Source organism: Anas acuta, chromosome Z (assembly GCF_963932015.1).
Source record: "Anas acuta chromosome Z, bAnaAcu1.1, whole genome shotgun sequence".
NCBI classification, from domain to species: Eukaryota; Metazoa; Chordata; class Aves; order Anseriformes; family Anatidae; genus Anas; species Anas acuta.
In genome coordinates, this window is record NC_089017.1 from 32,947,124 (window position 1) to 32,972,021 (window position 24,898).

At 37.3% G+C, this 24,898-nt stretch overlaps 1 long non-coding RNA gene across 1 annotated transcript in view; it reads left to right on the forward strand.

Moving 5' to 3' along the window:
* LOC137848531 (uncharacterized) overlaps nt 1-20,213 on the forward strand; it is a 38,533-nt gene extending 18,320 nt beyond the window's left edge. Inside the window, exons 2-3 of the long non-coding RNA XR_011091410.1 lie at nt 1,749-1,820; nt 19,924-20,213. This is a non-coding gene — a long non-coding RNA (uncharacterized lncRNA). The remainder of the gene's footprint in view (nt 1-1,748; nt 1,821-19,923) is intronic.
* The last annotated feature ends 4,685 nt before the right edge of the window (nt 20,214-24,898 follow it).

Sequence of the window (24,898 nt, forward strand, 5' to 3'; positions counted from 1 at the left end):
ACAAGCAAAACATATGAAATTTCATATTATTATTCAATACTGTATTTTCATGCCTAAAGTTGTCTCCACTTTTGCTTCTGTGGCTCAGACAAATTGTATAACTTAAATTTAATATCAAGTAGATAACACACAGGTATTCTGGGTCTCTTTAACTTGCTCCAGTTCCATTTTATGTTGCTCAATTCCTTCCTTCCTTCCTTCCTTCCTACCTTCCTTCCTTCCTTCCTTCCTTCCTTCCTTCCTTCCTTCCTTCCTTCCTTCCTTCCTTCCTTCCTTCCTTCCTTCCTTCCTTCCTTCCTTCCTTCCTTCCTTCCTTCCTTCCTAAACCATAGGAAATGAGTAAAACTTTATAATCTTGAAGGCCTAGCACAACCTTCTTAAAGCTGGAAAACTCTGAATCACCTCTATTCTTAGGCAGACAGCATGGTGTGGACTATTGATTTAAATAGTTATTTTTCAGCCAGATTGATTCCCTGATTCAGTTCACTGTGTAGTCATACAAGTAATGTGATAGAACAGAAACTGAAGGTGCTTGCTTAGGTTGGCATAGCTACCAAAATGTAGTCTCCATGTAAATTCTTTTACACCAAATTGATTTTTTTTTCCTAACTAGAAATTAATTCATTTGTTTCAAACTAAATTAGATATTTTAAAAATTATTGTTATTATTTTTCCCAGGTGAGAATTGCAGTGTAATAATAATTCTAAACTGATTTATTACACAATTTTTATCTGTTAAATGGAATAAATCAAGAATTAGAGAGTAATATCTATTTTGTAAGGACACACCTGAATTTTTACTTAATATTTTTGCAGATAGTGCCTATGACATTGGCATTATGTATATAAAAACAAAACAAAGCAGTGGAGATGTGTTGTGCAAAGTGATGTTGCCAATTGCATGTTAGAAATGATTCAGATTATTTTTACATGACTTCAGACCACTAATAAATCAGCATAGAAAGCTCCTTATAGGTCCTCATACACTAATCTGAATATAAAAATATTAGAAAATCTCTTACAATGCTACATGAAAGAGAAAATTAAAATTTCAGCCTTGTTAATAAAGTTATAGGTTTCAATAACCAAATACAATGCTTTGCTGTTTGAAAAAATGACAAGGTGCCTTTGATGGTACAGGTTACCAGAATCGATTTCAGTGCTAATGTTTATCTTTGTAATCTTCAGGGAGAGTTTGTTTGGTGAATAAGACTATCATTATCTTCTTGAAAAGGTTAAATTATTGCCCACACTTGGTCACAGATTTAGGTAAAGAATGTTTGCTTACGTCTGGAATGTCAATGAGGAGGAGAAAAAAGGATGTGAAAACAGACAAACACCAAAGACGGGTAAGCACAGACACAAAGCTTCATCTTAATTAGCATGATTATTGTGTGTTTAGTTTAGCAATTTATTTTAAATACAAAAAGAAGCATATCGTATTACATTCACTCATACTAAAACTAAAACTTCAGTACTGCAAGTTCATATTTACACTTTTCTTTGACATAATTTGCTTGAGCATATCATTCTCTAAATATGACTTTTAATGAAAAAGTATACCCTTAAATAGTGTGAACAAGCTCCTTGTTATTCACATGTTGATTAGAAGAAAAGAAGAAAAATGTAAAACATTAAGGGGCGGATTTTGCAGTTTGGCTCACACCGAGATGCATTTTAATCCATAAAAAATTTGGATCACTGGATCAGTAAAAGGGTCGATTCTGCCTCCTTTCCTTCACTTGCAGGTCGTGTTGTTGCAGCTGCAAAGCGGGAGTCCGACCACCTCTCCTTGCAAGAACCTCGGCATTGGAAAAGTGGTGAGGACAAAAGGGGGAGCTCTCGGGAACAAAGCTGGAAGGAGGGAGGTGGCTATACAATTACGGACTGAGTATGGCCAGGGACCTTCCTTAGCGTGAACTAGCCTTTCAGTGGGAGAAGGTTGTGGGAATAAAACCTTGGGGAGAATACTTATATATCCTCTTACCGTTCCTTCTCCTTCCCAGTCAATTTCACAGTCAGCCAGTATATCCTGGAATACTATTAGATAAAGTGACAACACAACGAGCATTTCAAAACATTGTCCATTTGTGTCTTTATCTTCTTCCTCCTCTGTTTTGTTTTTCTTCTCCCCAGTTTATTCTTTTAAACAGGGGAAATCTTGGAAATATCTTAAAAAAAAAAAAAAAAAAGAAAAAAAGAAAAAAAAAGAGTGACAATTCAAGAGAAAATGTCCATATGCGATTTCACAAATAATAATAATTATCACTTCTTCTTTAAACTGTTTGACCTAGTGGGATTGTTTTTTGTTTGTTTTTATCTCCTTTGACTGTTTATTCTCCTTCCAAGATATTTCCAAGATTTTTAACAAACAACATCCTATACGTTTTACTCTGCAGAGAATTAATTTCAGTGGAACAGCAAGTTTGTCTGAAATATACTTTTTAAAAGTATATTTCCAAATATATATATATATTCATGTATGGGTGTGTCATAGAACTTTAGAATATAGAACACAGAACATAGAGATAGAACACAAGACAAATAAAACTATAGTAAAACCAGTCATTGGTATTGGTTATTTAATCGCCTATGTTTGGAAACAGTTCATTTTTAAGAAATGCATTCCATGGTAGTTATTTGTAACTTTATACAAGAGTATTTCTGACCAAAAAAAAAAAAAAAAAAAAAAAAAGCAAATAGAGTCTAAAATTAAGGACAAAGAAAAAGAAATCCTAGAGTTAGGAAAAGTGTTTTATTATCTTTTTATTTTTTTTTCCCCATAATTTTATAGAGTTTTCAAACTTATTATTATTATTATTATTATTATTATTATTATTATTATTATTATTATTATTATTATTATTATTATTATTATTATTATTATTATTATTATTATTATTATTATTTAATGAAGCTTCTTGTTCCAAAAACCATTGAAAATTACCACACTTCTATGATCCTTCAGAAGTAATGTTAAGGAGAAATTACAAATAAGAGCATTTGTTTTGTATTTAAATGGAAAATTACCATGGAAGTTATAGACAGCACAAAAAAGGTTTGTTGGAGTGTGTTGCTAAAGACATGAACCTTTATTTTTTTTTAGTAAATACATTTAAATTACTTTAAATTTCCCTACTTTTTCTGTTTATATATACCCAGTTCTGCTCTGAAATTCAGAGGAGGAATCTCTGAATTGTTGTATTCACATACGTAAAACTGGATTATTTAATCTATGACTCACTTTATACTTATATGCTTTATATATAGATATATTTATATTTTATACTATATATACTTTATACTTTTAATCTGTGACTCACTTTGTACTTTTTCAGGACAGCAATGAATGTCAGTGTAGCATCTAACATAACACAATATTAATCATGATGAAAAAACAGACTACTGAATATACTGCTTTCTAAGATTCTGCCAGTAATCAACAAACCATACATATATTATACTTGGTACTTCCAAAGACAAGTGATGTACTCTTCGTTTTAGCAGAAAAGGATTCAACCATCTCACAACAGATTCCAAACCTCAGAGAAAATGGTGGTGGAATTTGGAAAAGGCTTTTTCATGAGTTGATTAAATAAATTCTATCCTGTTTGAAACCATCTGAGATCATGGAGCAAATCCTTTTGGAAACTATGCTAAGGCATACAGAAAATAAGGAAGTGATTGGTGACAGCCAATATAGCTTCACTAAGGGCAAATTGTAGATATTATATACCTGGACTTGTGCAAAGCATTTCGACAATGTCCCACATGACATCTTTGTCTCTACATTGGAGAGACATAGATTTGATGGATGAACCACTCAGAGGATAAAGAATTGGCCATATGGTTGCACTCAAAGAGTGAGCAATGGCTTGATGTCCAGGTGGAAGTCAATGACGAGTCATATTCCTCAGGGCTTGGTATTGGTACTGGCACTGTTTAACAGCTTTTGTGGTGATGTGGACAGTGGGATAGAGTGTGCCTTCAGCAAGTTTCCTGATGACACCACACTGTGTGCTGTGGTCAACACACTGGAGAGAAGGGATGCCAACCAGAGGGACTTGTACAGGCTTTAGAGGTGGGCCTGTGCAAACCTCATGAAGTTCAACAAGGCCAAGTGCAAGGTCCTGCACCTGAGCTGGGGCAATCCCACACAAATACAGGCTGTGTGGGGAATGGATTGAGATCAACTCTGAGGAGAAGTACTAGGGGATGTTGGTTGATGAGAAGCTCAACATTAGATGGCAATGTGCACTTGGATCTCAGAAAACCAACGGTATCCTGGGCTGCATGAAAAGAAATGTGTCCAGCAGGTCAAGGGAGATGATTTTTCCTCTCTACTCTGCTTTCATAAGACCCCACCAAGAGTATTGCATTCAGCTCTGGGGTCCCCAAAATAAGAAACATATGGACACATTAGAATGAGTCCAGAGGAGGGTTTTGAGGATGATCAGAGGACTGGGGCACCTCTCCTACAAAGAAAGGCTGAGAGAGTTGGTGTTGTTCAGCCTGAAGAGAAGGCTCCAGGGAGACTTTATAATAACCTTTGAGTACTTAAAGGGGCACTACAAGAAAGCTGGGAAGGGACACTTTGTAAGGGAGTGTAGTGATAGGACAAGGGGTAATGTGTTTAAACTGAATAAGAGTAAATTTAGATTAGATATAAGGAAGAAATTCTCTGTGACAGGGGTGGTGAGGCACTGGAATAGATTGCCCAAGAGAAGCTGTGGATGCCCCAACCTTGGCAGTATTCAAGGCCTGGTTGGGTGGGGCTTTAGGCAGACTGGTTTGGTGGAAAGTGTACTGCCCATGGCAGGGGAGCTAGAACTAGATGATCCTCAAGGTGATTGGCTCCAGCGCAGACATGTTCTGCAGCAGAGTCGGGGAACATGGTGGGCAGAGGGTTTTCTGCATTGAGGCCACTTGAGGTAGCCAATGGAGCCGCCAGGACACGGCAGCCCTCATAAGGCTGGTTGACGGGGTATGGGCTGAGCCAGGAGTGCCCCTCCTCTGCTGTACAAAGGCAGGCCCTAGGGATTGCAACAAGTGAGCAGGAGCATGGTGACCAGGTCAGGCAAGCAGGATGTGGCATGGCAGTATGTGTTGCAGTTTGAGCCCCTGAAACTTGGCACTGAAACTTGGCCAGCTAGTCCCAGCAACAATGGTGACCACCTGGCAGAAGGCCATGGCCTGCAGGAGCCCAGCACCCACCACTGCTGATGCAGCTTCCCAGAGTTCAGGGAGGAACATGCTGCCAACAAGGTGTCAGACTGTTGGGTGTGCCCTGCTCTTACGCTGATACAGGATGGCAGTAGAGAGCACAGCTGTGGGAGGTTTCCCCAGGTTGAAGAACTGCTTCACATGGTGACAGAAATTCAGGAGGACATGGGCAGGCAGAGGAGCATCATGGAGTAAGAGAATGAGATTGACTGGTGGGGTAGAGTTCTGCTATCCCTGAGGCAGACTCCTTAGCCAGTCACTGGGCAGGAAATGAAGGATCTCCTAGCCCATTTCCAGGCAGAGGGAGAGGACCTAACAGACCAGGGGGAGTGGAAGCAGGTTCCTGTTTGGCACAGCAAACAACCCCCCCTGCTGCCTACCTCATATTCCCAGGTGCCCCTGTGCACCCTGTGGTATGAGGCTCTGGAAATTGACGGGCAAGCAAATGACAAGGTGGATCATGGTCCATCCACACCTGGGGAGTCACCCAGGCAAGTTGACCTACACCCCACATCACAACAAGCCCCACCAAGAAAAAAGAAGTGTTATAGTCATAGTGGACTTCCTTCTTAAGGGAATAGAGTGCCCGATTGTCATCCAGACCCAGCCTATAGGGAAGCCTGCTGTCTCCCTGAATAAGAAACTTCGCTTGGACAATCACTTGCCTGGTATGCCCCTCTGATTATTACCCTGTATTGGTTTTTCAAGTTGGCAATGATGAGGTGGCAAAGAGAATCCCAAGAGCAGTCAAAAGGGACTTCAGGGCTTTGGGGCAATTGGCTGAAGGATAATGCCCAGGTAGTGTTTTTCTCCATGCTTCCAATAGCGGGGATTAAGACTGAAGGAACAGGCAAACCCAGCTGATAAATACATGGCTCCAAGGCTGGTGCCACTGACACAATTTTGGGCTTCTTGATCATGGGAAGCTCTACATTACACAGAGCCTCCTGACTCCTGACGGGGAGCACCTTTCTATGATGGGGGAAAGGATTTTTGCCCAGGAGTTAACAGGGCTGATTGACAGGACTTTAAACTAGATTTGAAGGGGGGGAGAGGCAAAACCAGCCCCACCAGTGATAAGCTATGGGACTATGTGCCAATTCTTGAGGAACTGCATGCTGAGGAGGCCCTTCAGTCTGCCCCACAAAGGGCTGAGTTGATGAAAGACATCTGAAGTGCTTCTGTATATACACATGCAACATGAGAGATGGCACTTCAACTCCATGAAATGCTTGTATACTAATGAGCGTAGTATGGGAAACAAACAGGAAGAACTGGAGATCTGCATACAGTTGCAAGGTTGTGATCTCATTGCAATCACAGAGACATGGTGTGATAACTCACATGATTGGAATCCTGTCATGGAAGGCTATGTGCTTGTTAGAAAAGACAGGCCAGGCAGGCAAGGTGGAAGAGTTGCTCTTTATGTAAGACATTGCACTTGTTGTGCAATGCATGGACCTCTGCCCAGGGGTGAAAGAAGAACAAGTGGAGAACTCAAGGGTAAGGATTAAAGGACAGGCTATCATGGCTGACATTGTTGTGGGTGTTTGCTACAGGCCATATGATCAGGAAGAGGAGGTAGACAAAGCCTTTTTCAGACTGCTTCAAGTAGCCTCTCAGTCAGAAGCCCTGGTCCTTGTGGGACTTCAACCACCCTGTCATCTTCTGGGAAGACCACACAGCTAGCACAAACAGTCCAGGAGGTTCCTGCAGTGCATTCATGACATCTTTTTGACAGGAATGGTGGAAAAGCCAACAGGAGAGGTGTTTAGCTGGGTCTTTTACTAACAAAAGAGGAAGGACTAGTTGGAGATGTGAGGGTCAGGGGCAGCCTTGGCTGCAGTGACCATGATATGATGGAGTTCAGGATCTTGCAAGGAGAAAGCAGGGCAAAAGGTAGGATTGCAACCCTGGACTTCAGGAGAGCAAACTTTGGCCTTTTGGGGGATATATGTGGAAGAATTCCATGTGTTAGGGCCCTGGAAAGAAGGGGATCCAAGACAGCTGGTCAGTACTGCCCTGGTGACAAATGATATGGAGAAGGCAGAGTAGCTGAATGCCCTTTTTGCTTCAGTCGTTACTGATAAGATCAGCCCTCAAGAATTTCAGAGCCTGGAGACAAGAGAGGAAGAGAAACAAGGACTTTTTGTTGATGGAAGAGAATTGGGTCAGAGATCATCTAAGCAAACTTGATATCCACAAATCCATGGGCCCTGAAGGAATGCACCCACAGGTGCTGCTGGAGCTGGATGATGTTATTGCTAGGCCACTTAGGCCAGTCAGCTTCACCTCCATCCCTGGAAAGGTGATGGAACAGCTCATCCTGGAGGTCATCTCCAAACATGTGGGAAATAAGAAGGAGATCAGGAATAGTCAGCATGGATTCACCAAGGGGAAATCAGGTTTGACCAATCTGATATCTGATATACTTCTATGATGAGATGACTGGCTGGGTAGATGAGAGGAGAGTGGTGAACATCATCTACCTTGACTTCAGCAGGGTTTTTGACACTGTCTCCCATAATATCCTCATAGATAAGTTCAGGAAGTGCGGACTAGATGAGTGGACGGTGAGGTGGATTGCCAATTGACTGGATGGCAGATCTCAGAGGGCTGTCCAGTGTTGTTCAATTTATTCATAAATGGCCCGGATGATGGAATGGAATGAACCCTCAACAAATTTGCTGATGACACAAAGCTCAGAGGAGTAGCTGATACCCCAGAGGGCAGTCCAGCCTGGACCTCAACAGGCTGCAGCACTGGGCTGAGAGGAACCTCATGAAGTTCAACAAAGACAGGTGCAAGGTCCTGCCCCTAGGGACGAATAATCCCAAGCACCAGTACAGGCTGGGTGCTAACCTGCATGAGGGCCGCTCTGCAGAGAGAGATCTGGGAGTCCTGGTGGACAGCAGGCTGATTATGAGACAGCAATGTGCCCTTGTGGCCAAGAAGACCAATGGTATTCTGGGCTGCATTCGGAAGAGTGTTGCCAGCAGGTCAAAGAAGGTGATCCTCCCCATCTACCTAGCTCTGGTGAGGCCACACCTAGAGTATTGTGTCCAGTTCTGGGCTCCCCAATAAAAGGGGGACATGAAGCTACTGGAGTGAGTTCAGAAGAGGACTATGAAGATGAGTAGAGGACTGGAGCACCTGTAGTACAAGGACAAGCTGAAAGAGTTGGGCCTGCTTATCCTGGAAAAGAGAAGACTGAGGGGAGACCTCATTAATGTATATAAATATCTGAGGGGAGGGTGTTGAGATGATGGAGCTGGTCTCTTCAGTGGTGCCCAGTGAGAGGACAAGAGGCAACAGGCACAAACTGAAGCACAGGAGGTTCTGCTTCAATATGAGGGAGCATATCTTTACTGTGAGGGTAACAGAGCACTGGAACTGGTTGTGGAGTCTACTTCTCTGGAGATATTCAAAACCCACCTGGAAGCCATCCTGCACAATGTGCTCTAGGTGATCCTGCTTGGCAGGGGGCTTGGACTAAATTATCTTCAGAGGTCCCTTCCAACCTCATCCATTCTGTGATTCTGATTCTGTGATTCTGTGATTTTGTGAAGAGTAGCTTCCAACCAAAACCGTTCTATGATTCTATAATTCTATGGTCTTCACTGCTCATTAGGCACAATCAATTCACAGGAGAGACAGCAAAAATCATGTATACAGATATAACCTTTTTGTTCTTAAGGAAATTCCAAGGACATATCTAACATACTGTATCTAACATATTGTATCTAACATATCAAGAACATGTTTTCCAATATGATATGTTGCCATATCAAAGACAATGCTACCATGAAAGGGCTGGATGGGAGGTGTCTGAGGTCCTCAGTGTAACCCAAAGTATTGAAAAATTTAGTAAAGAAATTATAGAAATTGTAGTACCTCCCTGCTTCAGGAACTAACCTTTCTCATACTTTTTACCTACACCTAGAATTTCCTGTTGCATTATGTTTTGACAGGCTTAAACTATCTAGACAAAAAATCTGTAGGCCTGCTTTTCTGTCCAAATTGAATGTAATGTGCTTTAAAAATATCTGCTAAATTACTTCAAATACTTCTGGGGACCAAATTACTTCAATGCTAAATTTTACAGGTAATTTCTCTGGAAAATTTTCCTAACCCAGTAACACAGAGTAAGTATTTACAATTGGGAAAGATTAACTTGCCATTTTTATGAAAATTAATCTTTGATGAAGTTAAAAATCTTTCAGAAACCAAAGTTTGTACCTAACAAAGTAAATATTTGGCTAAGTTTAGTAGCAAAAATCTCCAACATCTCCTCCCTTTGAGATGTGGCTTAGGCCTCTGTCATCAAACTTCATACCTCCTCAGAGAATATTTCATTTCTTACCTCTTCTAGTTTAGGAGACCTATACTAATCCACATTTTAGGATTGATTTTAGGGTTCTAAAATTATCATATTGAAACCCACATGGAGGTGTTCTCTGTCATGGACCAGGCTGCAGAGTTTTTATTTAAATCTTTAATCCTTGGTTGAAGTAGAATTGTTTAAATAAAATCATTATTAAAATTTTAACTCTTACTTACATGAATAGGGAACTGAATGATAGTTCTGGGGGCTCTGGTTTGTACATTTGAGATCTAAAAAAATAATACAATATATAATACAATAATAACCCTTTAATCTTCTGCAACACACATGATTCACAGACTGCCTACCCACTCACTACCTAGTGGTCTCACCAGTTTTTGATCATAAAGCCATTCAGGCTGTTTCTATAAGAGTGACTTCCCAAGTGCAGCAGTACCCCAGGAACTCTCTCAGCAGAACTACTTTCTGCTTTTATTGCACTTTTTGATGATGATTTGAGTAGTACAAAACACAAGTAATAGAAGTCATAACCGAAATGCATGTTCTATGTTCTTTCTCTCTTTCTCTCTCTCCCTCTTCCTTCCTTCCTTCCTTCCTTCCTTCCTTCCTTCCTTCCTTCCTTCCTTCCTTCCTTCCTTCCTTCCTTCCTTCCTTCCTTCCTTCCTTCCTTCCTTCCTTCCTTCCTTCCTTCCTTCCTTCCTTCCTTCCTTCCTTCCTTCCTTCCTTCCTTCCTTCCATTTCTTTAGTTTCTTTCTTTAGTTGATTTTTCTTTTCTTTCCTTTTCCTGAATTTCAGTGTCTGTTGCCCTAAGAGACAAATGCACACCTTTTGTTACCTCCACTGCTCTCCCTGTTCCAAGGGTTGTGATTTTCAAGGTATCTTACTTGTAATTATGTTCTGAGTCATGGGCTGCTGCAGAGTATGTGCCTATATTCCCATAACTGTGGAGCATTTAGTCTCCTTAAACAATGAAATGTTAATGGAATTAATTAATCTAATACTTCCATTACAGCAAATTTCAGAGTCCTTATCTCTGTCTGTCTCTCTCTGTAATCTATCTATCTATCTATCTATCTATCTATCTATCTATCTATCTATCTATGCTAAGATTTCACACATCCTGGACTATTTTCCACCCCACAGCATGACTCTGCAACTAATGGGGATTTACTCCAACTGAGAAAGTAACAATTGTGATCTTTATCTAGTGACTCAGCACAGAACATTTTTGCAGTAGTTGTGGATATTTTCAGAATTATCAGCCCATCTTATGAAAAAGGTTTCTATTGAAACTGTTCCACAGCCTTACTATAGTGTCTAAATTAATTCTCCATTAATTTGCCTACACATGCCATTAGAAAGCAACATCCACAATTCTTCAGCTAAGCAACCCATTGTAAGCATAAACTTTCATGGGCTCAACTCTTAAGAGAAATAATTTTGCAAAATTCTATAAAAAAAAAAATCTTCAAAAATAACCATTGCTAAAGCACATAAAATCCGTGCTCAGTGGCCTCCCCTCCCCTCCCCTCCCCTCCCCTCCCCTCCCCTCCTCTCTTGTTCAGCCTGGAGAAGAGGAGGCTCAGGAGCAACCTTATCTCACTCTATAGGTACCTTTAAGGTGGCTGTAGTGAGGTAGGGGTTTGTCTATTCTCTCACATGCCTGGTGATAGGATGAGGGGGGAATGGGCAAAGTTTTGCCAGGGGAGGTTTAGGTTGGATATTAGGAGAAACTTCTTTACAGAAAGGGTTGTGAGGCATTGGAATGGGCTGCCTAGGGAAGTGTTGGAGTCACCATCCCTGGATGTCTTTAAAAGATGTTTAGATGTAGAGCGTAGTGATATGTTTTAGTGGAGAACTTGTTAGGTCAGAGGTTGAACTGGGTGATCTTGGAGGTCTCTTCCAATGTAGATGATTCTGTGATTTTGAAACAGGCTCTTCCCTTTTAATAGCAGAAGAAAAAGAATGAAGTTTCACCGATAAAGAAGGTGACTATAACTGTCATCAAACATTTCAGTCCCCTGACTGATTTTGGTCAGTACAGAAAAATAAGAGTTTTGGAACTTGTATCTTTCCTAAGATTGTCTCCTTATTATTATTTATTTTCCAGATGTTTTTCCACAGATATTAGTCTATTTTCAAAGTTCTTTACAGAAATACATGACACTGATTTTAACTGAACTGATGAATTTGTCTGTTCAGATTATCATTCATTAAAAATATACAAAATATTTAAATGTATAAAATATTTAAACCAACTATATTTTTACTGAAAGTTGAAAGTGGAAAAACAGTGGGGAAGAGATCATTGATGTTGCTGAATGAAGCACTTGTATTACTCAGTGTCATCATTCCTGAGATTACATGGTTGCTATTTATATTTTTTTGATTCAGGATAAATTCAGCTCTGATATTAACCTGAAAATTCTAGATTATCAAAAGGAGTATATTTTGGTAATCCTATTATCCTTTTAACAGCTTCCAAGGAAGACAGATATGGGAGTCATTTTGTCCCAATACTGTTATTATTTGAGATGATTGCTTGCCATCATGTCAGTTTTCAATGAAATTCTGCATATCCCTGTTAGGTGACTGTTTAATGTGTGTTCAGCAAGGACTTAATACAAAATAAAACCTCATAAACATGAAAGAGATTCCTTATGGACATAGAGCATTGCTCAGCCCTGTACAGAAAGAACATTCTATTTCCCCATGGCTAGGAACCTGCTTTGGGTTTGTTCTAAACAGTGCTTGCTTTTTCTGCATACTCCATGGCGCATTATGAAAGTTTCACAGATTCAAAAGAACTTTCTAGGGACGGAAGTGAATAAAATGTAGAGATTAACACAGTTTATAATTATGATCACCTATTTCCCTCCCATTTGTTTCTCATGTTTAGTTTTCATTAATAAATTAATTTTACCAACAGCACTGAAATACACCTTTAAAGAACTTCTTCATCTGGGACTCAGGAGCTTGTGTGGAAGAAATGATTTTTTTCTGATGGCCCAGGTTAGAGAGGAAATTTCATGATCAGACAAGAGGACTGGGCTGGGAACTTTCTCTGAATGTGGAATACTTGAACACAGTAGGGAGATCTCAGAATTTCATTGTTTACACAGTCTTCTTTAACAAAAAAGGGCTCATAGAAGTAAACCATGAAAAACTCAATTTATCCTTCTTTACTCCTATGGTTGTCTTTTAAAACATCCTTTTTTTTTTTTTTTTCCCCTGCTTATAAGAATTATTCAGCTAGTCTTTGGTTTAAATTACCATTTTCAAAGCAATACTTTGAAAAAAAAATCCAGGCAGTACTGCATTAAAAATCTCAGACACAGTTTTATTAATACCTTATCATACACATTACGAAGTCTGTTCCTTTTCCTTTTCCTTTTCCTTTTCCTTTTCCTTTTCCTTTTCCTTTTCCTTTTCCTTTTCCTTTTCCTTTTCCTTTTCCTTTTCCTTTTCCTTTTCCTTTTCCTTTTCCTTTTCCTTTTCCTTTCCCTTTCCCTTTCCCTTTCCCTTTCCCTTTCCCTTTCCCTTTCCCTTTCCCTTTCCCTTTCCCTTTCCCTTTCCCTTTCCCTTTCCCTTTCCCTTTCCCTTTCCTTTTTCATTTCATTTTCATTTTCATTTTCAATTTCATTTCCATTTCCATTTCCATTTCCATTTATTTTCATTTTCATTTTTAATTCATACATGTTTAATCAAGCCCAATTCCATGATTCATTATGTTTAATAATCACATTCACATTACATGCTTTTCCAACCATTGCTTTGCTGCCCTCTCTCCATATTCCTCCTGTCCATTTTTCTTATATTAAAAGCACTCCTACAAGAATTTAATTTTGAATTAAATCTCTTCCCCCACCCCCTTAGGCTGTGAGGCTGAATTAAATAAATCCTAGTAAAAGTAATAAACCACTCCTAGCTGTGGCCTGGTGATATCAGTTGTCAGGCTGTCAAAGTAAATGTGAGGACTGAACTCACTGTCGTTGCTACTGGGGGAAAAAGAATCCAAAAAAACAGGAAACCATCAACATAAGAAATGCTGTGTCTAAGACCTGAAAGCAGATGAACTGACAGGAAAAAAAAAAAAGTAGTCTTCCTAAGAAACATATTTATTTACACTGGCCTAATAGCAATTATGGCTTTCACAGTCAGTATTTGAGTATATTTACATAACATTAGTACAACAGTACTGATGCAAACACATACTGGACATACCAAGGAACATAACCTCTCCCCAGACAAAACCTCCAAAACAAAGAGAGGGAAACCTGAAGAACTGTCCTGCACAAGCTCTCTCTGGGATACAGCAAGTGAACACTGTAACATGGCAGAATTTATGCGTGTGACTAATACAAGGTGACAGCTCAGTTCAAATCTCTCTGCCTGTCTTTAGTGAGACCATTTTAATGAAATGTTTGTTTACTCTTCAAAAGCTGAACTCAGCTTGCAGGGAATGCCTATTTTGTATTTGAGTCTGGTTTGCAAGAGCGAGATATTATAAGTGACTAACAAACCATGGCATTGGTGAGTTGGTCTCATATAAGAACAACAACAGCTCAGAAAATAACAGCCACCTCTTGAGTAAGGGCAGCTGATTCTTGCCTTTGGGATAGCCACTGCTATAGAAATTCCCAGGGGAATGAACATATGAAAGGATCAAGAAAGATTTTAGCAGGGGCTATTTGAACGCATTGTTGTATAAGCTATTTTCAACAATTGTTATAGTAAATTGGCAATGATGGTGCCACCATTTCCTAAAAAAAAATATAGCTGTGCAAAACGCTGATAGCAACTAATGATAAATGACTATTAAAAAAAAAAAAACAATAGTAATGGTGATGGGTAGCAGCATACAACAACAAATACAGTCGACCTTGTCTATCTCCACTAATGAAAAAAAAATCTAAATAGGATAGGTACATTTTAATTTTTGGAATCTCATTTTATTCCAGAATAAACCAGGTGCAAAATACGAGTCAGCACATGTTATGCTGAGCCCTGCCTGTAAATCTGCAGGATCATAAATTAAGGATACCAGCTAGACTAAGCTCAAAAGAAGAATGGAAAAAAAAATAAACATACAAACAAACAAACAAACAACAGGGATTTAAAGCCCTTTTTTTTTTTTTTTTTTAATCCTCAAAAGGCTGAAAAGAAGTTAGCCGGCATGGTATCTGAATTTCTTGTGTGCTTTTACATGGGAGAGGAGAAAAATGCACAAAGATTAACTACAGAAAATAACACTGCATGGAGTACAGCTGAATTCCCCATGGGATTCCTGGACATTCCCAGCATCACAAACCTTTACAGGAAAGAGTATCATGCTATGACACAGCCACAGCAATTTTTCAGCAACCCTACCTTTTCTGTTAACTCAACTGAATCATCATGTATCTGTGCCCTCCTGAAGACAGGGAACCAGGCATCATGATCTTACCCCATGAGCTCCAGCTGCCTACTTTGCCTGTGAGATACCTGGTCTTTTCCTCCCTGTCAACACACATGGAGTTTGTCATTTCTCCCTTGCAATTGGCATTCCAATGCAAATCAGACTTCTGATTTCTTTCCTTTAAAAAGCTATAACTTCAATGAACATAATTACAGGAGAATATAATATTCTGTTATTTTTTCCAGCATCTCAACAGCTAACACTAATGAGTACAGAACAAGTTCTGCTACTTGCATTAGAAATAGACAAATCATTTAAATATCATCTAGGACTTCAGTCTTAATAAAAACAGATGTTGAGACTCTATGATATTCATTTAATCATTGGTGTAACATTTATGGCAGTAAGTATTGGTCAAGGTAACTGCAGGTAAATATGTCTGTTTTAAGTTTGCTGTATCAGAGTGGTACACAGATTTTTTTTTTTTTTAATATTAGGTATTCTGCCTGAGAGTTACCCATTTCATGTTCACAGCTCCTTATCATTAATTTCATCATTAGCATTCTACACAATGCTAATGAAAAAAAAAAGAAAGAAAGAAAAAAAGAAAGTTTAATGAAAAAAAAGAAAGTTTATTTTGTAAATATTTCCTGGTCAAAAAGATGATCAACCTGCTTGCCAGTGACAGGATTTTCTTTTTTCCTTTCCTTTTTTTTTTTTTCTTTTTAAGAATGCCTTGTGAAATTATTCCAATATAGGCATTTATTTCATCAGTTATAAAATTTAATCTTTTATGCCCAGTCCTTGATTTTTCTAATTTTTATTTACTCTGAAAACTTTACTCTGAAAACTTTTTTTTGTTTGTTTAACATGGCACTGTCATTTTATGGGACCTTCTTTGCAAGACTTTTTCTGTTGAAATACACCAAATATACAAGCAAAAATTATAGATTATGCACAGAAATGCATTTTAAAGAAAATCAATTTATGCTCTTTGGCACACATATCATAGGAACATATGGACAGATAGTCACACTTTAGATTTTTCTCCACACCTTTTGGACTTTGTTTTAATGCAGTTTTACTATCAACAGCTACATTTTCAGCATACAGTAGCTCAAAAAATGGACTTGCAATATTTTACAATACTTGGACAGCAATATTTTTAATGTTACACTATGAAAGGTAATTTTATCAAAAAACAAAACAAAACAAAACAAACAAACAAACAACAAAACAACCAACCAAAAAACCTTTATATACAAAAGTTTCAGTCAGATAGTGAAATTTGACACCAGACGAAGATAAGAGAAAAATGTGTATTGAAGTAAGTTTTAGATTTCTGTTACACTGTTTTCCTACTCTGAATGGAATTCTATTACATATTCATGAATAACTATAATATAATATAAGGGTGGTTTTGAGCCCAGAAGTTCTTAATTGACAGATAAATAAATAAATAAATAATAAATAAATAAATCTATTTAATTTTCACTTTTTTTTTTTTTTTTTTTTTTTTGGCACTTTCTCTTGTGCTTTCTCATTATGGGACAGTGCACGGTATTAACATAATTAGCATAGACACTGGTCAACATTACTTCTCTTTCCAGACAAATAGTCAGTATACTCTACACTTGATATTACTTCAGAATTTATATTAAAATACAACTGGTAGCCAATGGCTGATGAATTTGAACATCAATTTGTGGTTTATTAATGTTCCACTCTATAACTGAAAGCTAGCACCTTCCTCTACTATTAGACTCTTGGCTTATATTTTTACTACTTCAGATAATCTTTTAAAAATCAATCATTCTAGGTTATCAATTCAGTGTAAAAGATGACATGCTTATGAAAAGAACACTAGTAACTCAATCAGCAGATTTTTACCAGTGTTTATTTATTTATTTATTTTGATCCTTTCTAACACTATTCCAAACAGTTTGTTTTAATTTCAGTTTTCTGTGTGACAGAGGAAAAATAGTATTTTAAAGACTCATTTGTTTTCCATTCCCTAATTCTCAGTAATGGCATCTTCTGCAGGTCTTACTTAATATTTTTCCGTAGATGGATATTTTTTAAACAGACTGAATAAGTGCAATTTGACATATTGTTCTTAAGTAACTTGCAAAGACACTTGCCAATCTTACCTTATTTCACGTAGATAAAACAACGATGTGATAATGGATGTCACCCACCATAGATATCACCCACCATAACACTGTTCATCAAGAATAGTGTGTGCAATGTAAGTTTTTGAGCATTGTGTACAGTACTGGGTGCCACAATAGAAGAAGGGTACAAAACTAGCACAGAGTGTCCAAAGGAGCACAACAAAGATGCTGAAAGGCCTGGACGGAAAAATGTATGAAGAGCAGCTAAGTCACTTGGTTTGTTCGTCCCAGAGAAGAGGAGGATGAGGGGAGGCCTCATGGTGGCCTGCAGCTCCCTCATGAAGGGAGCAGAAGGGTAGGCACTGAGCTCTCCTCTCTGGGCACAGCAACAGAACCTGAGGGAATGGCATGGAGCTGGGACAGGGCTTTGTATTAGGAAAAGTTTCTTCTCCAAGAAGGTGGTCAGGCACTAGAACATGCTCCCCAGGGCATTGGTCAAGCCACTGAGCCTGATGCAATTGAAGAAGCATTTGGACAATGTTCTGAGACATATGATTTGATTTTTGAGTGTTCCTGTGTGGTGCCAGGAGTCGGATTTGATGATCCTTCCAACGTGGGTTATTCTATTCTATAATTCTATAGTTCTGTAAGACAGCAAAATTAGCTTCATCAGCGGGTTGTTTCTCAAGATGTGCATCATATTGAGGCCTATACACTTATTCAAAGATGGATCTTGAAACACCTCTAGAAACCATCTAAAGAAGAGAGGAAGACCATTCTGAAATTTATTAACCATTCTCCCTATTGCCTTTCACATAACCGAAGTAATTGTCATGTTTTCAACATCAAGGACAAAAGATGAAGCAGGAGATAGCTAAGGCTTTATCATGCTTTATGTATTGGAACTAAATTTAATTTTATACCTTAGAACAACCGTAAAATATTCTTCTTTTGTTCATAAATGTTGAATCTTTTGGAGAGGAAGATGGGACTTATTCAGAGCAAGTGTAAGTTAAAGGAAGGTCAGTGTAAATTAGAGGAAGTTCAGATATTATCTAGGTAAGGAAGACCATATATTCCCTGAAAAGACCCTTGTGTCAACTTGAGATCACTGCATGTTTTTGAGTTTTGGAAGCATTCCTGACTACCAGAGGGTGATGAAGCTATGCTATCTTAATGCTGAATATTCTTATACACTATTGAAATCAGTTCTGAAGGCCAAGCCTAAAAAAATTCAACCTGGAAGAGATGGTGTTTAACAAAATCAAGTGTGATAGGAAATGTTTGTCTGACACATGTATATATACTTTTGGGTTAATTTTACACACTTCCAAGGAATGATTCTGGATTTGGATCAGCACAACTGACAGCTAAACACATCCTTAAATCTCTCTGATGTTTAATGTTATAGCAAATGAATGCTCAAAATAGATGATTAACAACATATTCAGCAATCATTTGAACACTATTTTGAGAACAGTGATGACAAAAATGACAAGACATGCACATCCATTGCAAAGCATTCTGATGTGAGTTACAGTGGTGAATATACTGTTATTTCCAAAGTCATTAAGGAAAACCAGAAATGTCAAATCAGTCTACCCCAGATCTGCTTTGCTGATGTTCTTATCTTTATCTGTGTGACAGATAGCAAGATCTGGGAACTGACCAGTTTTTAAACTTGACTTCTGAATCAGCCATGAAGAGCAGTACCTTTAATAACTGAACTTCAACATTCTGAATACACAGATATCAGAAATAATTTTATAGAATACAAACCAGTGACAATTTTTGAGAGTATTATTACCCAAAATACGAATGCAGGTTCTTACAATTAATCTTTTTAAATGAAGAACTTAAAAATATTACTTTGATTGTTGTCAATAAACCTGTGGATAGGCCTGTGTAGCTAATTGTCTCACATCACTAAGGGTGCTGTTAAAATCACTGCCACATATTCCCTACTGATTTGTATTAGTGTTACTCTGAAAGACTCATTTTGGGTGAGTCTTATAAATGTATAAATATAAGTTATAAATAACTTATAAATGTAGTTAACAAGTGAAGAATGAGTCCGAAATGGGGTTAATGGGGTTATTGATTGTATTATTGTGAAATGAGTGTGACTCCTTTTTTTTTATTTTTTTTCCTGTATGAGTTACATTCCAAATCCAGGCTCTGATTTCACTGAAGATTGACAGAGTGATGTCTGTTTCTGGCTGGTCCTTGTCTAAGACTTCTGTATTCCATGCAGAGTATGTTAGGTTTATTGCCAGTGTATTGCATGGTCACAGAGTAGACTAAAATACAGCAGGAAGGAAATGTAGTCCATTTTGGTTTCACATACAAAATCTTAATTAAATAAAAATATTCGCACATGCAGTTCTCACATAGACCTGAATAAATATGAAATAAGCCAGTGATTTTGATAATGTTAAATTAAATGTATGCTAGACAGAAAAAAGTTTTTAAATTCATGTGTTTTTTTTTTTTCTTTTTGTAAGTACTCCCATAACACCAAAAACTATTTGAGAACTTATCTGATATCCTGTATACAAGTAGACTGCATTTGAACAATACATATTTTATTTTATTGCACAAGTATTCTACTGCAGTATGTTTTCAGCACATTAAAATAAATTACATATAGTTTGAAGAGACACCATGCTAACAAAAAAGTTAGTCAAAAAAAAATAGGAGAAGAAAAGGCAAAATGAAAGAGATGTGCAAAGTTAAGAGGAGAGAGAAGAGAACACAGCTGTAGAAGTGAGCAATACTTAAGTTAGGGGTTATAATACGTATCTTTCATTCTAAACAATGCCTTTTTCTCCACTTTTTTTTAGATGAATGGGCTGGAAATATCACACCTAAGTCAATTAAGAGTAAGATACCCCTTTACTTTGTTCATCTTGAATCAAAGCTCCTAAGTAAGTATAAACGTATTGTATAGTGAACACAGAGGTCAGTGAGGAAGACATAAAGTCTTTTCATCAGAGAAAATGGTGATTTAAATCTTAATCTCTTTCAAAGGCTCTTGGGGGAAAAAAATAACACTCCACTAAAGGTAGAACAGAAAGAATACCCAAACAGTCTCCCTCTCATTATTCATCACAATTAAATAATCAGAGATACACAGTCTTGACTGGTTAGATCATATTTTCTATGTTGTTTTGGTTTTGGAAGAGCTAGTTAATCAAAGTTTTTTTTTTTATATTTCAGTTCCAGAAGCTTGTGAATTCACAATGAAATAAGATGAAAAATCTGGTTTAAAACTACACTTAAAGACAGTATTGATTATTTAGTCTAATTTTCAATCTTCTATCTAATTTTTCTTGACCTAAGACAGTATAGGTAACATCTTAATCTAGTTTTCACATGCAGTGGAATGACAATGTTTAGATTTTTAGAGCAATGAGAAATCAAATTAAAATATTAAACCTTGATATGCAAATGGGAGACTATTTGGGGAAACAAAGTGGTGCCAGACAAACCTACTTTTCGATTTTGTTACCAGATACTAGATACCTGGTTAGGTCGTTGCTTTTTTTCTTACATTCTGGTGTTGCATTAAAAAACATCCACTTTCAATATCTCAGAGCCTTTTCCTCTTATATCTAATCTACTTCCAGAAGTCTGGTAACAAAATTAGGCATCATATTAGATCACATGACAGCTGTTGTATAGTGGGGGATGCTGACAGATGGATCACAGTTCCCATAAACTGGAAATGCTTCTCCCTTGGTGTTCCAGGCATGTGTTCCTCAAAACACTATAATAGAGTGGAAAGGCCATTCCTCACTGTACCTTCTCCTGCTACTAGGGACACATCTTGGCTAGCTGGAGATGGGAAAAAGGAGTAAATCCAACTGAGTGCTTAGTTATTCTGCCTGTCCACTTACTTCTGTAGCTGATGGTGGCAAAAAAGAGATGGGGCTTAGATGCTTAGGATGCTTAGCCATCTAAGTTCCTTTGACATGTTCATGTTGATTCAAATTCAGGACTGCTTTTTCCTTTCTAGTTTTGCTGTCACAACCTCTTATTTTTATTTATTTATTTATTTTTTTCTCTCTGAAATTCTTCTCCCTGAAAAAATGCATTTAAAATTTGGAGTACATTATTTTAGATAATGTACTCCATTATATTTTATATATATTATATTTTATATTTTATATTATATTATATTTTAATATATTATATATTATAAATATTATATATTTATATTATATTATATTATATTATATTATATTATATTATATTATATTATATTATATTATATTATATATGTGCTCCATAATATTTTATATTATTTTTTTCAATAACATATTTCTTTCTTTTCTATTGTTTCTATTATGGAGGTAGGAATGGTCTTCCCTCATAGCTCCAGATACTTGTAAACAGTCAGACTGTTACCCTCACTGTATTTGCTCAACCATTCTTCATAGAATCATAGAATGGTTATTTTCCATCAAGGTTCTTCTAAAGCACAGAATCATAACATCATAAAGATTGGAAAAGAGCTCCAAGATCATCTGGTCCAACCCCCTACCACTGCTTTCCATCCCCCTACCACCAATATTACCCACTAAACCATGTCCCTAAGCACCATGTAAAGCTGGTAAGTGAACTACTTCAGGTTCTTTCTTTTTGTATCTTATAGTTGTTAAAGTTCTCCAGCCATTAACCTCTAGACTTTTACTAGGACTTTCCTACCTATTTTTCAAAGACCTCATTTCATTGCTGTGTCTATACTACAAAAAGTACCACTCTTATAAGTAAAACACAAAACAAATATTAAATTATGACGGAACTCATAATTTCAGTATGTCAGTGATGTCAAACTGTGCATCTCCTTCACAAAAAAAGTGAATAATTTTATTTTTCAGGTTTTCCATGTTTAGCTGGCATTAAACATATTTAAACAGATTCTCTGCACTGGGTTCTCTTTAAAAATCAGTTTTTGTATCTGTTATATATGAAATCCATCAGAGAAGTGTCTTGGAGAGATAATCTTTCTGTTCTGTTTTTTTAAGTCTGAAGGGGAAGAACTATATTATTTAGTCCAAAAAATTTTACTGAAAACTTTTCAACTCTAATTTCATATGTATATATAAATGTGTGTGTGCACATGCATGTATGCATGTACACTGGTCTTCACAGGGGGACTCGAGTTTATTTTAATAATTTATTAATTAGACAGTTGTCTGGGTCATCATAAGTTTTCAAGCTAAAAATTATTCTTTTACTGCATTTCTGGCATTATTTCAGCCATTAGAGACAATGTCTTCACTACAGATTTCTACTTCTGAGTCATTTCCTTTCAGATAAACTTTTATAAATTATGGATTTTTTGGATGAGTACCAAAACAATTATCTTTTTTTTTCTTTTCCTTTTCTTTTTTTTTTTCTTCCCAGTTATTATTATTTAAACTGAATTTGAATTATTCCTGTATATGCAAAATAAATGAAAAGTCATTTCACATTGGAGGATATAACCACCAATGCCACTAAATTCTCTCTACACATTAGCTCTGCAGCCATACAAAAAAGCATGTTTAGGACACAGACTTTGCTGCTTTTACTGTAGGTAAAATGTTTAGTTATTGGGTTAGAGGGAAAGAGAATTATTTGAAAATCACATTACTCAAAACATCCCTAAATAACATCCTAAGTGTACCATTTGTAGTTGACAACTGTGATGAGTTATTCCAGGTAGGCAGCTAAGCCCCACAGAACCGTTCATTCACTCCACACCCAGTAGGATGGGGGAGAGAATTGGGAAAAATAAAGGAAACTTGTTAAATGGGATAAAGACAGTTTAATACATGAAGAAAAAAAAAAAAAAATACCCAAATGGTGCAAAAGCAGTCATTTACCACCAGCAGACCAATACTCAACAACTGGTCATCAAGCAAAGGCAACTTTAGGACACTCTCTCAATTTTCTCCATTGAGTATGACTTTATATGTTATGGAATATCTCTTTGTTCACTTCAGGTCAGGTGTTCTGGCAGAGTCTCCTCCCAGTTTTTTGCCCATGCCCTGCCTACTTGCAGGTGGGATAGAGCGAGAAACAGTGTTTTTTTTTTTTTTTTTTTACAGCATCATACAACACAAATCATGGATTATTTTCAGCCAGGTTAAATCTCCTTGAGGCACACATTGGATTTCCCCATCCATTTTATCAACCAAGTGACAGTGACTAGAACAAAAACAATCACATGACCTTTTTGACTTTTCCCAAAGAAGATGTAAACACATTGATTTTCCTCAACAGTTGCTAAAGCATGCTATGGGGACTTCATTTTCTTCCACAGTATGTAAGGTGTTTGTCTGGGTAGGTCCAGGTCAGTTAGCAGATACTCTAGTGTTAATTAGCCAAATAACTTCTGCTGAATTTGCATCCCAGTGCTTAAATATCCCAGAACATATTGCTATCTGTATATTTTTTAACACTCCATTGTATATTCACTCTTCCCAGAGACTGTTGTGTGATGAGTGCAATGACACACATAATCAACGCCATGTTCCTTGGCTCAGATGTCTATTTGTTTTTTTCTGAAATGAGTTCCATCATCCGACTCAATTATTTTGGGGTGTCATGTTGCCACAAGACTTGTTTTTCAAGACCCAAAATGATGTTTTGGACAGTGGTATGAATCACAGGTAGTCCATGCAGTATTCACTTCCACTAGTGTGAACAAATGAGTTTGCCTTGGCATGTTTGTGGTAGTGAAACGTAGTCAGCCTGTCAAGCCTCCCCATATTGATATCTCAGTCATCATCCTCCATGCCATAGAGACTTTACCCACTTGGCTTGATTGATGGTCAAGTCCACCACTTGAACATAATGTTGCATCTCTTCTTAGGAGTCTTGATTTGTCATGGACTCATTGAGCTATGAATAAACATTGATGTGTTATCAAGTCTGCTTTAGTCACTAGACTAAAACAGCACTATGTAAGTTGATCAAGAAGAAAATTAGCTCTGTCCCAGCAAAACCTAGCAAAACAATGCTTTGATATGAGCTGTATTATATTTCTTATGCCTAGCAATAACAACTCAGTTCAAGTTAAGAACACCAAAAATTGATTCTTCTTTCCATGAAGAATCAATTCAGGGACAATGTTCAAATTATAGGCCCAGTTCAATTTTCTATAACAAAGCCACATCAACAGTAGATTTGTTACTCTTTGTCTTGACATTATTTTCTTGTACCATGGTGTGGAGTATTCTGTTCTATTTTTTACATCACTGTAGATTATTATGACTTAAATAATAATTATTATTTATGACATTATAATACATTATGACATTATTATGACTGTAGATTATTATAACTTTATTTATTAAGCTCCTGAAGAAATAAAAATATTTTTAAAGGCTTGTATGCAATTTTTGCCCATCTAAGTTATTGCTTGAGTACTGTGTTCAGTTTGGGGCCCCTCAGTACAAGAAAGACATTGAGGCCCTGGAGCATGTCCAGAGAAACGCAATGGAGTTGTTGAAGGGCTTGGAACACAAGTCCTATGAGAAGTGGCTAAGGGAACTAGGGTTGTTTAGTCTGGAGGAGGCTCAGGGAAGACTTTATTGCTCTCTACCATAACCTGAAAGGAGGTTGTGGCAACATGGAGGTTGGCTTCTGTGGTGGTTTTACAGCAGCTAAACACCACAACCGCTCTCTCACTCCCCCTCCTTAGATGAGGAAGGGATGAAGTAAAGTAAAGAACGACTCATGGGTTGAGATAAGGATAATTTAATTAAAAGGAAAAATAATAGTAATTATTATTATTAAGGAAAGATTATTATTAACCAAACAATT